The sequence below is a fragment of the Camelus ferus genome, chromosome 6, assembly GCF_009834535.1.
Source record: "Camelus ferus isolate YT-003-E chromosome 6, BCGSAC_Cfer_1.0, whole genome shotgun sequence".
NCBI lineage: Eukaryota > Metazoa > Chordata > Mammalia > Artiodactyla > Camelidae > Camelus > Camelus ferus.
In genome coordinates, this window is record NC_045701.1 from 6183217 (window position 1) to 6199405 (window position 16189).

Below are 16189 nucleotides of genomic sequence, written 5' to 3' on the forward strand. Positions count from 1 at the left end.
AATTTTCCAGGACAGGCTGATGATGGCTGCTGGCCAGCACTTGGGCCTGGCCTGGCAAGACCTGCTCCTCTCCCCTCCTGTCTCCCTCCCCTTGCTTGGGCCTCTGAAATGCCCACAAGCCAGCAGCTGACGGAGGCGGGTGGGCAGAACAGCCTGGTGCGGACAGGTGGCCCCACCTGTGTCTCAGTTGTGCCAGCTCCAACAACTGGTCACTCGGCTGGGAGGTGGGCAAAGGGGTAGAAAGACAAAAATGAGGGTGGGTGGAGGGGAAGCCACAGTGACAGGGGGAGTTTGGGAGAGGAGTGAGGATGGGACGAAGCCTGTTTAGCTGTGTAGGCAAGAGGGGTTTGGCTCCTCCCAGGGACTTGCTGGATTCCCTCAGCACCAGTGAATCAGGCCTCATGCAGAAGGCAGAGTGAACAATAATTCTCTTTTGAAAATATGGCCACCTAGGTAGTACTCTTAAACCCTCTGATCCTGCAATCCCAAACAGGTTTGAAACCTGATAACCATTACTGACTCCACCAGAGGTAAACAGACCACACACACTCCCAGGCCTGAGGGTGAGCTCCACGCTTGCTCCCCTAAGGTGGGCAGAACATCTCAGGGAGCGCTGATTTCAGACAGCCGTGGCCAAGGCCTCCAGGGGGAAGCCAGCAGTCAGGGCAGCATCATAGCCGAGGGACAGACAGGGCTCTTCAGGGTCCTGGCCGGTTGACCCAGCCCTGGAATTCTCCTGTCGCTTCTTCTCAGGTCAGGCCGTCAAGGGCAGGGTAGGACACCTCTGCGGCTCCATGTGATGTTTTACGAGCTCCTCCCCAGCCTCTGTGAGCTGTGACTTCAGGTCCCTGTGACTCACGTGTGACTCTTCTTTGGAGGACTGCCCTGGGCTACTGGACAATTTGCCCACCTGCACAGAGAGCTTGGAAGGCCCGGGCCCTGAGCCCATGGTTCTGGAACCTGGTTCCCTTGTCTCAAGTCAGGACAGAGTCTGAGGCACAACTTACCCTCCGGAGCTCCCCTGCAATATCAGATTGAAGTTACCTCCTGGAGAATTTTGTCTGAGCTCGCACCTGTCAGGGAGGAGATACGATTTTCCCTCTACCCTTCTAGGTTCTTCGCTGAGACCCTACCCCAACTCCCCCTTAATAAAAGATACATGAACAAGAGAAAAACAATTTAAATTACGTATGCACATGTATACCATGTGGGAGCTTCGCGAAGATGTGAGACACAAAGAAGTGAACAGGCCAGAAAACTTTTATACCTTTTAGACAAAAAATAATTAATTTGTGAAGAATTGACAAGACAAAGGGGTTTGGGTTTGAGATAGTAACATGGTGAAGATATAACACAGTTTGTTTAGACAGCCTTCCTGGCCCTAAACTCCCTGCCTCTGGTGATAAGGATGTCCCCCTTCCTCCTGGTACAGGGAGGGTACCTTCCACATGGGAGATTTATCCCTGGCTTTCAGGGAAGAAGGTTGGGGTCAGAATGACCTTCCTGCTTCTGCTGGTTTCTCACTATGCCAAGGGTAGCGTGCCCTGAAACCCATCACATCTTTCCCTGTCCTGTTCCCCCTTCTCTTTATCAGTTTCTTTTGGAAGCCCTTTGGTAATACATCATTTGCACCTGAATTCTCTTGGCATCTGCTTCTGAAAATCCAGGTGTCCCTGAGAAGAGTAGCGCCTTTAAGACATGGACAGGCTGGCTCTGATAATTTAATAAGAGCAGTTCCATTAAAGTGTTTTCCTGGACAAAACTGAGCTGAGGATGGATGACTTTTCAGCCATTCTTTCACCTTCCCAAGAAAGTCTTGTTGGGGTGGGGCAGTAGCTCAGGAGCAGCCAGAGGCTCTGACGGTTTTGTGGGTTGGAGGCTAAAAGAAGACCTTTGCCCAGGGCTGCCTCTGCCCAGGGGTACTGAACACAGGTGGGGTCCCTGCACACAGGAGGGCTCAGTCAGTTATCTGGGGACCACTAGGCCAGCCAGTCAGGCTTCTAGGCTGTGATTTCAAAGCAAAAGAGCTGCCCACTTTTCTGGCTACTTTTAACCATTACTCTGATTCTCTCTATAATGAGAATGCAAACTAGGAGAAGTTCAAGGCTGTATTCTTTTAATGACTTTAGCAATGTTTTACACTCTCTTAAAAGCATAGCCTATCGCAGTAATGAAAAAAAATCCTTTCAAATGGTCTTTTCCTCTAGGCACACAGGTGTTTGGTTCTTAACTACATGATATTGCTCTGTTATATATTTTTAAAAGTGATGTGTAAACAGGCACCATTTAGTGAATATAAAGGGAACCCATTTGACTTGAGCAGGGCAGGAAATATAACCAATTTATACCTTGAGGCGCAAGTGAGAAAATATGGTAGAAGTTGAAAAGTCTGAATCAGTGAATCAATTCACATTTATTTTAAGTAGCTTGGGACCGAAGCATAAAGAATGTGATGTTAATTTAACTGAAATAAGTACCTGGGGCTGAAAATTCACGGTTTTGTTTTTAAAGTGTGAGGAAATCTAGACTAAGTTAATTGTAAAGCCCTAGGTGGATATGACTGCTTATAATTTTTTTGCTCAATGTGAGGTTGGAAAAAGATAAGGGTGTTAATAGGACATGAGATCTTTAAAAAAAAACTATTTTTAAAAATTGTTTTAGTGAACACCAGAGAACGTATAATGCATGTGTGATAATCTGAAGAATAGAAATGGCACGTACCCCTGTGTATGCTGCTCTCAGCATTAGAAAGAGATTATACTAACACTTTGGAAGATCCTCTGGATCCTCTCCTCTCTCACATGGCATCCTTTCCTCTCCCTTAAGGCATAACAGGTGTCCTAAACTCTGTATCAATCATTCCTTTGCTTTTCCTTATGGCTTTACACACATGGATGGAGACTTTAGTAATATATGGTTAAGCTTTGTATGTTGTAGACCTTCAAAGAAATGGAGTCACATTGCGTTTTTCTGTTAGCAGCTTTTTCTTTCTTTCAGCATTGCTTTTGAGACATGTTACCAGCAGTTCATTCATTTTCATTGTACTACATTATTCCACTGTGATTATACCATCATTTTAAATCCGTTTTAGTCTCGGTGGGATTTAAGTTGTTTCTTTTTGCTTTGTTTTGTTTTGTTGGAGGGGAAGATAATTAGGTTTATTTATTTGTTTATTTTAATGGAGGTACTGGGGATTGAACCCAGGACCTCATGCATGCTAGGCACTCACTCTACCACTGAGCTATACCCTCCCCACTGAAGTTGTTTCTGATGTTGTGAAATTACAAATCGGGTTTTTATGAATGCTTTCTTGGTGAACAATTTTTAGCTTCTCTAGGGTAAACCTAGGGGTGGAAATGCTGGGTCCTAGGTATGTGCAACTTTAATTTTGTGGACAACGTGTGGATTCCAGTCAGGTTTAATGTGAGTGACACCTGACAGTGCTTTGACTCAGGTGTGTGGCACTACCTCTTACCTCCTGCTCTGGATGTTCAATTTGGAAATATGGAAGGACTTAGCACCTTCTGGGGCAAGCCTCTGACTGATGGTGGATGAAGCCTATGGATAAAGGCTCGCCCCTCCTCTCTCCACCGTCAACAGTCAGAGATGCATTTCGTCCAGCTTCTCAGTCGAGGACCCAGAGCACCTTCGGCAGCAACACAAATGCATCCTTACCTCACTCTCCCTCTTTCCCTGCTTCACTCCCTCTTTCTCTCTTGCCCCAGGGAATCGCACTCTACAACACAACGCTTTGTTTTATTTGGCTGCACTTTCTGGGAAACCCAGGCTAAGATACATTTACCCTCTTATAAACCTTTACAGCTAAGCGCTTTCTTCTGAGGACGCCCGTCAGTTGTGTCTCAACACATCTTGTGGATCTTTTGCGGGGGGCAGAACAGGGGAGCTCTCAGACTTCCTCAATTTTTACTTTTTTGGGCATTGACCTCTGAATTATTTATGTGTGTCTATTTTCAAATGTATAGATTTTAAAAGTTATCTTTTAAAAAATTAATCTCTATCTTAGTTACATTGTGATTAGAGAATGTGTTCTGTTAGGCACTGACTCTTTGCAATTTATTGAGACTTGCTTTACGGCTTACTGCGTGGGCAATTTTTATTCAAAAAGCCTTTTCTTCAGTTTTGTTGTTACAATGTTCTATCTTATTGTCCTCCCCAAATCTTCTATAAAAGCTGATTGCTTTTCTGTGTGTCTAATCTGTCAGTTACTGAGAAAAGGACATTAGTGTCTCCCACTATGATGGCAAGTTTGTCAGTTTCTCTGGGACGGCCAATTTTTGCTGTATATATTTTTTGCTTTATCTGGTCAGCAAAGGTTAGTCAGGCCTAAAAAATGGAGTGGAGATCAAGAAAATGATGGCGTCAGCATTTCAGATTCTCCTGGGCTGTTTTAAATGGAAAAAATGGGTAAACCTCAGCTGAGCTAGTTCTTTTTAAAGTAAGTAATGGGTGAACAGGTAAGGAAAACCTCATTTGTCTGTAATAAATTGTTATATATAAATATATGGATTTTCCACACGACTGAAGTTCAGGCCAATTAAATTTCTAACCGTTAAAAATAATTAACTGTTTCCTCTCCCTATCCTTTATTTTGAAAAAATTCAAACCTATATAAATTTGAAAAAATAGTATAATGAAAGCACACAAAACATTTACAACCTTCTTCCAAGTTCACCAATAGAAATGTTTGACATGTCTGCCTCCCCTTCACCCTACATATTTTTTTTTAGTTGAACCAATGGAAGGTACATTTCAGACATCGTAACACTTCACCTGTATATGTTTTAGCATGTGTCTCCTAAAAACAAAGATATTTTCTTAAAGAACCACACCATTATGACATCGAGAAATTTAATATTGATTCAACAGAATTACCTAACATATATATATATAAAATCATATTCAAATTTTTCAAGTGTCCTTTGTAGTTGGTTTTCATTTTTAAAAGTTATTAAATTTCCCATTGCTTTTGGCTGCCGTGTTTCTTTAGCCCCTTTACATTTTGAACAGCTGCCTCCTCCTACCCTTGTCTTGGTCTTTCAAGACATTGACGTTTTCAGAGTCCAGGCCCCTTGTGCTGTAGAAGGTTCCGTTAGCTGGGTTTGTCAGATTGTTTCCCCATGATTAGATGGAGGTTATTTTTAGCCAGAGTTCTACGGAGGTGATACTTCCCCTGCTTCACATCAGGAAGCACATGATATCTTCCCCTCCTACCAGTTATTGGTGATGCTAATTCTTTGATTAGGTTTATTGAAGTATAATATACATATAGTACCATTCACCTTTTAGTGTAAATGTATACATTAGTTTTGCATAAATTGTATAAAAGGTATACAGTTATGTAACCACCACTTCAATCTGGATACAGAGTTTCCATCATCCCCCAGAGTTCCCTCATGTCCCTTGGACTCCCTCTCTTTCTCCAGCCCCAAATCCTAGCAGTCATAGATCTGATTTCTGTCACTGTAGTTTTGCCTTTTTATGAATGTAAAATAAATGGAATCATACAGTTTACAGGCTTTTGTGTTTGGCTTCTATCACTTAGCATAATGCTTTTGGGTTTTATCCATGTTGTTGCATGTATCAAGCAGTTTCTTTTTATTGTTGGTTAGCATTTCTTTATATGGATATAGCAATCACTTTTTATTCCTTAATCAGTTGATGGATATTTGGGCTATTTGTAGCTTTTAGCTATTATGAATAAAGCTGCTGTGAACATTTGTGTGGACTTCTTTATATTTCTCTTGAGTAAATATCCAGGAATGGAACTGCTGTGTTGTCTGGATGAGTGTATGCTTAGCTTTGTGAGGATCTGCCCAACTCTTTCCAAAGTGACTGTACCATTTTCACTCCCACCAGTAATGTATGAGAATTTTAGTTCCGTCACCTCCTGGGCAGTACTTGGTGTTGTCAGTCTTTTAACTTTAGCTATTTTAGTAGCTGTGTAGTAGAATCTCATGGTAGGGTGATGCCAACTTCAATTATGTGGTAAGGTGGTGTCCGTAACGTCTCTCCATTGTAACCATTCCATTCCCCCTTTGTCTTTAGTCAGTAATTTGTAGGTGATACTTAGAGATCATGCACATGTTTTTTTTTCACTTAATGGTTTTGGCGTTTATTGATGAAATTTTCCTGAATCACTTAATGCTTACTAATTATTACACTTGTGATACATTGGCAAAATAGTGATTTCAGGAAATTTCATTATTTTTCTACATTCATTAATGGATATTATTTTGTAAAAGAGAGTTTCTCCCCCCCCCACCCTTTTCCTCTTCCTATCTCTCTGGTTTCAGCATGTACACAAATAGATGCTTTTTTATATAGTCCATTATAATCCATTACAGTCACTATTAATTTTGATGCTCGCATTGTCCTGGATTTGACCATGGGAGCCTCTCCAAGCTGGGTCCTGTGTCCCTTTGATATGTCACTGGCAGTCTTTGAGCATGATTGTGATTTTGGGAACAAAAAACGTTTCTAGGCTCATCTTACACGTCCCTGGAATCAGCTGTTTTTCCAAGGAGTCCCGGTTCCTTTTAGTGAGGAGTGCTGTTTAAGAAACAAAATCTGGGCATTGTAGCTACCGGAGTGTTATTGTTTCTAAGCCCCTGGAGTGGGCAGACCTGGAATATATACTGTATTTTAAAAAACAATATTGAGTTTATATTGACACCTCCTATTAAATCCATTACCACAATATTCTTCTCAGTTTCACATTTCAAATTTCCCACAGTGAGAACTTTGGTTCCAAAGATATCAATATATTTATTTATTTGTTCTGCCCTACAAATATTCACAAAATAGTTTCAGAATTTCTAAAACTGGTTGCTTTACTAACAACAAACCTACTGAGTAAATTCAAGGTTTTTTGTAGTTCTTTTTGTCCTCAGGATCTTTTTAACCCAGTCAGATTACATTGTTTTCAATAACTACTTGAATTATTTTTCTCTGGTGTTGTGTTAGCAATTTGATATACAGTTGAATTCATTTGTGTCTATTTAATTTTAAAGCTTGATTCATCCTTTTAAATTTAATTTGATTTTTGAATGTGGAAGATATTTCCTTGGTTTAATAATGTAGGCCGTGTCTTATTTTCAACAAGACACCTGATAACTTTCTCCCAATAATTTTATAGGAAGTTATCATCTGATAGGACCATCCCAGCCAAACAATGTTGACTTGTGGGTCAATCCAATTTTGGAGGATCATTTCTCATGACAACCGCAGGGCTGTGATACTGTGAAAATGATTATCAATGTCCTCCCATGAGACAGTGAGCTCCTATGGAACAAAGGCAACAAAGGCAATGTCTCTGAATCCCCAGAATGACCAACAAATCTCAACAAATGACCAAAACATAAAATTTGTTCAATAAATCTTTATTGAATGAACAGAAGGATGAACAAACAGGTGGGTGGAAGGGAAGAGTATCTGAACAAGCTAAAACGATGAGCTAACATCAGCTAAAATAAATTTATTGAGACTGAATGAAGTGTGATATTTCTATTATAAAGGAAAAAAAAAAAAAAACACAACACATTTACCAAGGTATAGAATGTGAGAATCTTGGCTTAACAACAATATTTTTTGTTGTCTTTTTGACCTGAGAGATTTCACTGACTCAGGATATTACTACTCAAAACCCCAATACATTTTTAGATTTCATTAACATAAATATGTTTTGAATTGTATAGTATCCAGATCATCCATCGCTCTGGTCAGATGAGCCCTGAAGTGCTGTATCCAATTCCAAACTGCATACTCATGAAGCAGGACATTGATACAAAGGAAGAATTTTTAGGAAGGTGACCGTAAGCCTGAGGGGTCTGAAAACCACCTCATGTTACCAGATATAAACTTGTTTATCTGTTTTGTATATACCAGTCAGTATCTGCAAATTTCGAACTCCCAATTTATCCCTCCCCACCCCACCCCCGGGTAGCCATAAGTTTGTCTTCTATGTCTGTGAGTCTGATTTTGAGCAACTTTAAATACTGAATGATATACTCCTCTGACCGATTCACAATCAGGACATATTAGGGGGTGGGAGAAGAAATTTCTTTTAACTTTAACTCAGCATTTCCTAAACTTAATTGCCAATGTGACTTTACTTTTTTAAAGAAACACAATAAATATCTCTTCTTCCAAATTTCCTTAATAATGAAGCCTGCTTTCCTGTTTTTATTTGTTTGTTTCTATCTCCTTCCTCCAGGGCATCCCCATTTAATGCTGTTTCTGCAAGACGGCAGCCTCAAACACAATTTTCTAAATCGACCACAAGGTGGCTCTGCTTGTCTTACAAAAGAAGGCTGTGGGCTCTTTCCTAACGTCTGGCTCGCAGGGCCTTTAAAGAGGAGGGCTTGAGTCTTGTGCCAGACAGGGTAGCCAGGTGTAGGGAAGGCTGGGGTGTTACCTGTGTACACGGGTTAAGTTAGAACTGTTGTCGTCTGACCCAGATGGTGGAGTTTTCAAAAGAATGTTGTAAGAAGTGGGGTTTTCTGGCTGTCCCTTCCATGTTTCCATTTTGAGGATACGTTTCCGTGGAGTTCAGGAAACTGGACACCTTTCTTCCAGGTGAGTGGTGAGTGAAGCACCTGAAATTTGGGGAGAGACTTTTCCTGCAAAACCACTGCGTTCAGCAAAGCATCCTTTCTTTTCCTTTTAGGTCTTTGAGAATAAAAAGATGTTGAAGCAGGAAGCCAGAGCTGTTGGCACTGAGCTCTTTAGTGTCCTAATCTCCAGCTTGGCCCTCAGTGCTGATGAATCCATTCTAATTAGCAGCAGCAGGAGCGATTCAGTAGTGCTCCTAGCCTGACTGCACCGTTTCCGAAGAATTGCTTTTTGCAGGCGTATGCACTTTTAATGAACGGGGAAAAATAATCGTTGTCCTCAAGGCCAAGAAAGGGATATTTCTCACTGCATTGAAAGGGCTCATAAGGTAAGCTGTGCTGTGGGTGGGCAAGAAGGGTTAATGATTTCCAAGGGCTCTCAGTATCCTTGTGGTTGCCAAATTTAAGATCTGTGTTCATAAATGGTACCTTCAGATGTCTTCAGAAAAAAATCAATCTCTTTACATCAGCTTTTTCTGTTACCCACTCTGTTCTTTTTAAGTCCTCTCTCAACTTCAGGTTTTCATTCACCCATTTACTCATTCATTCACTCGGAAGATTTAGCACCTACTCTTTGTAAAGCACATATGCTGAGTGCTACAGGGGATTTGAAGATGAATTCCCTTGACATGGAGGTTGGAGAGGGATGAGGTAGACAGATACATAAAACGCAGCGAATTCTGTGCCTAAGGTTCAACAGGACAGGGAACATACGCTGAATGTGGAACTCTCAGCTATGGATTCTAAACTGGAGCCCTGCACTCTGATGTGGAAGAGATCTTTTCAAAATCCTCTCCCAGGGGGTTATTGGGGAGAGGATTTTAAATAGAGAAGGTTATCTGGCTTATCTTTGCTTAGTCACCATTTGTCATCTTAAATTATCTACAAGTTCTCAAACAATTAGAGAGGAAAGGAGAATCAGTGGTTGTGACACTGTTTATCCCAAGGGTTCCAAGAAGGATGTTACCAACAAGAAGGCATTAATAACTAGAAGAGGAATTAGGAAATGTCAGTGACAGAAGTGTAGGCTGCTATATAAGTTGACCAAAGATAATTTTCTTGATATTTCTGCCCAGCAGGATATGATATTTGATATAGAAATGTTTAGTCTTTTTCCAAATGGCATTTTTCATTCCAATTTTATTAGTAAAACTTCTTGAACATGTAAGAATAGTACAATGAATGTGCATTTCTGTAATACCAAGACCCAACAGTTGCTAGTATTTTGCTATATTTGCTTTATCTTTCTATATGTGCTCCCAAAAATGTCTTTTAAAGACATTTCCCATCAAATTAGGATCCAGTGAAATCTCATGCATTATGTTTGGTTGTTTTGTCTCCTTAGTCTCTTTTAATCAAGGAGAGAGTCTGCCTCCTTTAAAAAAAAAATGGCACAGCACTGACTTCTTGAAGAAACTGTAACAGTTGTTTTACAGAGTATGAAATGTTTCACATTCTAGATTCATCTGATTGTGTCCTCTTGATGTTTTAAAATTTGCTTTGCTATCCTCCTGTATTTCCCAGAAACTGTAACAGTAGATCGAAAGATGGCCCTGTACACAGTCTCTCTGGCTTAGATTTTCCAGAGAGTGCATCTTAGTCCTTTAGTCCTCTGCCTGATTAGCAGAGGGAATCTGGGATTTTGCCTGTACCTTAAAGACTTTCAGCCAGTAATGAAAAAGGTAGATAACAACGAATGTTGGTGAGGATATAGAGAAATGGGAACCCTTAAATATTTCCGACTGAATACGTCTTATAATCTCATCCTAGTGAGGTTCCCCTTCCATCATCATAATAATCCAGACACTGTGATAAGCCAGAGGCATTCCTGAGAGGGAAGTGGTCATGTGTTCTTCACCTGCAGTTCAGACATAGGTGTTCTTTCAGGTCTTTTTTGATGATGTTTTCTTCTTGTGGGTGCATATGATCTATCACTCATACCTGCCTATGGGCATCAGAAATGCCTGTGAGTGGACCTGGTAGCTCCTGACATCTTGACTTCCAGGGTAACTCCTTAAACATGTACATGTTTTCCCAAGAGCCTTGCATCAATTAATAAGATAAAAATTGGAATTTCAAAGCCCTTAACTCAGATAAGGTGAAAGGGACAGCCCAGCTCTAACTCTTGAACTATGCTTTTAACTACAAGGGAGGCTGTATGAATATTTCAGTCATAAGATTTTTTTAAAAGAATATGGATTATCATCAGATGCCTTATACACACGTTAGAATGTTGTGAAACAGAGACTGAAGGAGGATAAACACTGATTAAGGCAGGTTTTATTCTCTATTTCTGCCCCTTTAAATTGAGAGTTTTGTATCTTTTACCGAAATCTAAGTTTCCTCCCCATGTCTGTCCATCTAGTCATGTGACCCGGGTCAGCCATATAACCAGGGATGACATTCAGAAATGTCCCAGCTGAGCTGAGGCAGGCTCTGGCCCGACAGCGGATGGTCCTCACACTTCCTGCTGTGCTGAACATTCATCCTTACCTGGTGGATTGTGGTCCAGGAGGTCCTAGGGGAGGGTCTAGGACATCTGGAGCCAGAGGAGCACTTAGGAGTCTTGGGGCAATAGCTACTTACTACTTGGTTTACAATTATTTCAGTATTAAATCAACTGATATGACTGCACTAGTGCATAATGGCTGCATGTAAGCTTTCTGAGGTTATGTCCCTCCTCTGTAAAATGGAGATAAAATCCACTCTGCCTGCTTTATAGAGTTGTTGAACCATGTCTGTAAATAATCTATGAGCACAGTAGAGCCCTGTATAACAGAAATATGAGATTAGAGTTCTGGTTATAATTGTTTCCTTTACTGCACTAGCTTTCTGTTTCTGGAATTATTGAGTGCCCTTTCTCCCAACTATTAGTTAAAAAAATGTGTATATATATATATATATATAAATTTTCCAATACCTCCCAAGAACCTCTCACTTTTCCATGTGCTCAGTCCTGTCAGATAACTTATCCATTTCTTTTTTCCTTCTCACTCACACCCAACCTGAAGACCTTCCACTCAGAGACCTCTGTTTTCCTGCTCCAGTCCAGACGGGGGGCTCTGTGGGCCTGCCGCACAGCTGTCACGCTGAGATGACGTTTTCCACCAGCCTGGGAATGAACACAGCCTCTTTTCTACGTAGGTCCTCTCTAACCTGAATCTCATCTCTTCCTCTTTATGACTGTGCTGGGTATCTTCGATTTGTCTCTCCAGATCCATTCTTGATCCTATTCTGGGCACCAGAAGGTTAACTTGTACAGACTTCCCCCAAATGCCTCCTTGACCTCCAGATTCTAGCAGGAAGCACTGGTAGGAGACTCAAGGGAAGGAGGAGAGTGAGGTAGGGTATGAGTACTTCCTGGCCAGATTGCTGTGAATTGGCTGCATCCATCCCTATACTTTCTCAGGATTCTAAGATCTGTTCCTGTGCCTTGCTCTTTCAAGCTTCGAGTGGTAACTTCCTAGGGGTATTGGACCATTCCTTGCAAATTTCCTTACAGTAACAATCTAAATTCCATTGCATTGTAGCATAGCTTCTACAGTGACCACATTGAACTCATTGCATTCTTTTGTCTATTGAACATTTATTAATGAACCAATACACTCAACATTAGTGTTATAAGTCAGTTTACTGAGCACGTACTGGCATATAAAGTTAACAACTCTGAGACCTGCTCTTCAAATATGACTTGCTGAAACACATAATATCATCTTTCAAGGTCTAATTTGATTTTCTGTTCTTCAGGATTGCACTGCATCTCTTGATCAACGATTTTTTAAAATGTCCACTGGGGAAAAAAAGAAGCATTGTCAACAACCTCTATTCCCTTCTTCAACACTGCACATGAAAATTTCACTTGCTCCCATGCTGGAAGAATATTTAGTAACTCCACGTAAAAGAATGGAATTCTTTAGGGATGAAACCATTTCAGAAGATAGTCATGGTAAGTGCCATAATAATTATCCACGTCAAGTAGGAATTTCTTTACCTGTTTATAATCTTCCTTTAAGAACATCCTTAACACTGAAAAGGATAAAAAATTTTTCTGCCAATGCTTTCTTCAATGCCTTCAACAAATTCCTATAAATAATGGAGTTCTATAAGAAAGCTACTTTTCTCTTCTTTCAACATACATAATCCTATTGCTAACGAGATACTGAAAATTATGAACAAGAAATAAGTGGTCTTCACTCAGTGGATTACTGGAGCCTTTTCTTCAGCATTTAACTATTACTTCAATGCTTCAAATAAACTGGCATTCTCACAACTACATTTGTTAAAGGGAGCCAACAGGGTTTGAACGATAGAGAATTGCAGAATCCTGAATGGTAACTGAGTCAGGGGTCTGCAAGACCTCCCCCACACTCAGAAGTTTGCTAGAAGCACTCATGGGCCTCAGGGTTTAGTTGTGTTCATCACTAAGACTTGTCACAGAGACGTGGTAGGAATACATGGCCAGGTCATAAGGGGAAAAGACACCAGTGGAGTCTGGAAGAATCACTGTGCCGGCTTCCCTATGCTCTCTTCCTGACACAGAATCCGCTCCTCCCCTGGTAAATGTACGCAACGTTCTTGCCCAGGGAAAGCCATTAGTGTCTCCGTGCCCAAGGGATTTTTTGAAAATACATTTAAAATTTTAGAATAGTTTTACTTATTTATTTGGGGGGGGTAGGTAATTAGGTTTATTTATGTATTTATTTAATTTAATTTTTTTAACAGAGATGCTGGGGATTTAACCCAGGACCTCGTGCAGGCTAAGCACGTACTCTACCATTGAGCTATACCCTTCCCCCTAGAATAGCTTTAGATTTACAAAAAAATTATGAAGATAATAGAGTCCCCAAATAACCATTTTCCTCTATTATTAACATCTTACATTCATGTGGTATATTTCTCACAGTCAGCAAACCAATATTGATATGTTGTTATTAACTAAAGGCCATAGTTTATTCAAATTCCCTTAATTTTTACCCAAGTCCTTTTTCTGTTCCACGATCCCATCCAGGACAGCACATTATAGTCATCATGTCTGCTCAGACCCTTGCTGAATGTGACGGTTTCTCAGACTTTCCTTGTGTATAGACCCAAGTCACTTCTAATTAACAGTGGTTATGTTCTTGACTTGGGATTTTGGTTAAAGAATAGTTTCTCCCTTTCTTGAATATGAAAAGTAAGTGCTTTCACTTGCCAGTCCCCTCTTTTGATGCTCCCACAGCTAAGTCTGCAGGAGAGAACATAAAGAGTGGTCCAGATCTTTATTTAGGAAGGATGTGTGTGATTTTTAACTAGTGCTGCCATTTAAGTGATGCAAGCACCAGTAACCGTGGCAGAAAAAAAGCTCTAGTTGCCAAACTCTTGCAATTTATTGGAAAGAAAGCTGAATACGAGACATTCAGGGCATTCTGACAAGGTCAATATAAGATGCAGGGCAAAATTATATGGGACATATTATGCATATATGCATATGCTGCATATACATATGGGGCATATTCTGCATATACCGGATATGCATATTTTCTGCATATCTGGCAACTCTTTCTTGGGGTCACCACCCTGGGACCTTCCCCAGGCCCAGACAAGGCTTGTTCTAACCCTGAAGATGGAGGAAGCCTGGGATACAGGGTGTGGACCGCCTGGCTGATCCTTCATTGCAAGGAAGCTTTGTCTTTTTTCCTGAACTTTCTGGCCCTGGTGCGAACCTTGCTGACATCCATGGTCTTTTAATGTTTTCTGTTCCTGGCTGTATACAATATTTCACCTCAAAAATGCATCCTCCCCTTCACCAAAGGGCATGCCTTTCCAATGAGAGCAACCTGGGCTGGGTGATTGAAGGTGACCCACCTTGTTCTGGGGGCTTAAAGGAGGCCCAGCCCAGCACAGTGGAGAAAAAGGTGGCAGAAATATCTCCCCAGACAGAGGATACGAGCTCCTGGGCCAGCCTGAAGCCTCGTGGTCCCACTCAAAGCCCCACTTGAAGCCCGGATCCACTGCCAGGAGGGGGCCACTCGCTAGTCCTGTCCCCTCTGGGACTCCAGTCCCAACCCTCCCACTTGCCCTCTGACCCCGGTCAGGTGGCTTCATTTCTCTGAGCCCAAGGGAGCCCACCCCCATTTTCCTGAAAATATGACAGAGATGCCTGAAATCCACTGTCCAGGTGGAGATAAAGCACTTCGAAAATGCTGGCAAGGGGCCCTGCACGTGTGCCCTGTGACTTTCCAAGCCAGTCCTGCCTGCAGACAGAGGCCTCTGAGCCACCAGCCTCCTCAGACACAGGCCAGGCCCCAGCAAACCTGCCTGGTGACCCATCTGCTGGGCAGCCAGGTCCTCCCCAGGGGAACCGAGCCTCCCTTCCCCAGACACAGGCCCTGAGCCCAGAGAGTGGAGCTGGGGGCCAAGGTCACCCTGCTCCCGACCCCCGAGCTGCAGTGAAGGGCAGCAGTCACTGGAGAATTAAGCAGGGAGAGGGCCAGGTGCCCTGTGGGGAGAGGGGGAGGGTGTTCGGGGGCCTGCTGGGGAGAGCGACATCTGCTTTCCTTGTCCTGGGAGAGGATCTGCAGAAGGTTCCACAGCCCAGAGGAAGAAAACAGCTGGAGAGCCAGGCGCCTGGGGAGGGGCGGGGGGGGGTGTGTGGAAAAAACACACTTCTCACAGAGGCCGCGCTCACCCCGCAGCGCCTGGGCCCCACGCGCCTGGCCTTGGACAAAGACAGGAGGAGGGGTTCTCTCCAGGGGGCAGCCCAGCCAAAGTCCAAGTTCCCAGACCAAGGCCAGAGCCCTCAGCCTCCTCGGGCCCCAGGTTTGCAGCGGGGCAGGGCACAGGCCAGGGGGCTAGACCGCCCTGGGAGACCTCGGCCATGGTGAGAGGAGGCTGCTGGTCCTCAGCACCTCTGGTCGCTGGAGACCCTGTTCAGGGCTTTACTCACAGCCCGGGTCCCAGGCTCCTGGCTGGAGGGAGGGAGAGGGAGGGAGCGTGGTGTGGGGGCTTTAAACCTCATGAGGGATGCTTGTGGTTATGAGTCCTCAAGGGATGTTCTCCTTCCCCTTCAGAAGAGGCAGTTTAAGGGAGGCAGTTTGCTTTGCCATCTGTTGGGAAGTGGTAGTGCTTCTGTGGACCTTCCATTCGCTTTTGGGGTCCGAATTTTATGGGGGTAGAGTGTTATTAGCTCCACCACCTTGAGTGCCCTGGGTTTCTCTCCTATCATGTCACCTCCATGAAGCAGGATTTGTCAGCTGAAACCCCTACATGTGGCTCAAGGTTCCTCATAGCTAGCTTAGAAGGTACGTGTCTCAAGAGAGAAAATAGCAAGTCTTTCTAAGTCTCAAAATATGTCTTAAATCTGTCTACTCCCCTCTATTTCCACTATCACCACAGCCATCAGCATCTGTCACCCAGATGACTGCACCAGCCTCCTAACGAACCCCCCCCCCCCCCAGCTTCTACTCTTACCTGCCTCCTCCCACCCCCGGGCCCTTCTCACAGCAGCCAGAGTGACTTAAATTAGATGAGGTTGCATTTTTGTATGGCTTAATTTATAGTTGACATACAATAAACTGCAC

At 42.7% G+C, this 16189-nt stretch overlaps 1 long non-coding RNA gene across 6 annotated transcripts in view; it reads left to right on the forward strand.

The window, feature by feature from the left end:
• LOC116664073 overlaps positions 1-16189 on the forward strand; it is a 77459-nt gene that overhangs the window by 27226 nt on the left and 34044 nt on the right. For 4 of the 6 annotated variants that reach the window (XR_004320401.1, XR_004320400.1, XR_004320403.1 and 1 more), the window contains exons 1-3: positions 8089-8595; positions 8687-8959; positions 12378-12576. The exons of 1 other annotated variant lie outside the window; for it this stretch is intronic. This is a non-coding gene — a long non-coding RNA (uncharacterized LOC116664073). Of the gene's footprint in view, positions 1-8088; positions 8596-8686; positions 8960-12377; positions 12577-16189 lie in introns of those variants that run through there. One more of the 6 variants, XR_004320402.1, reaches the window with a different exon arrangement.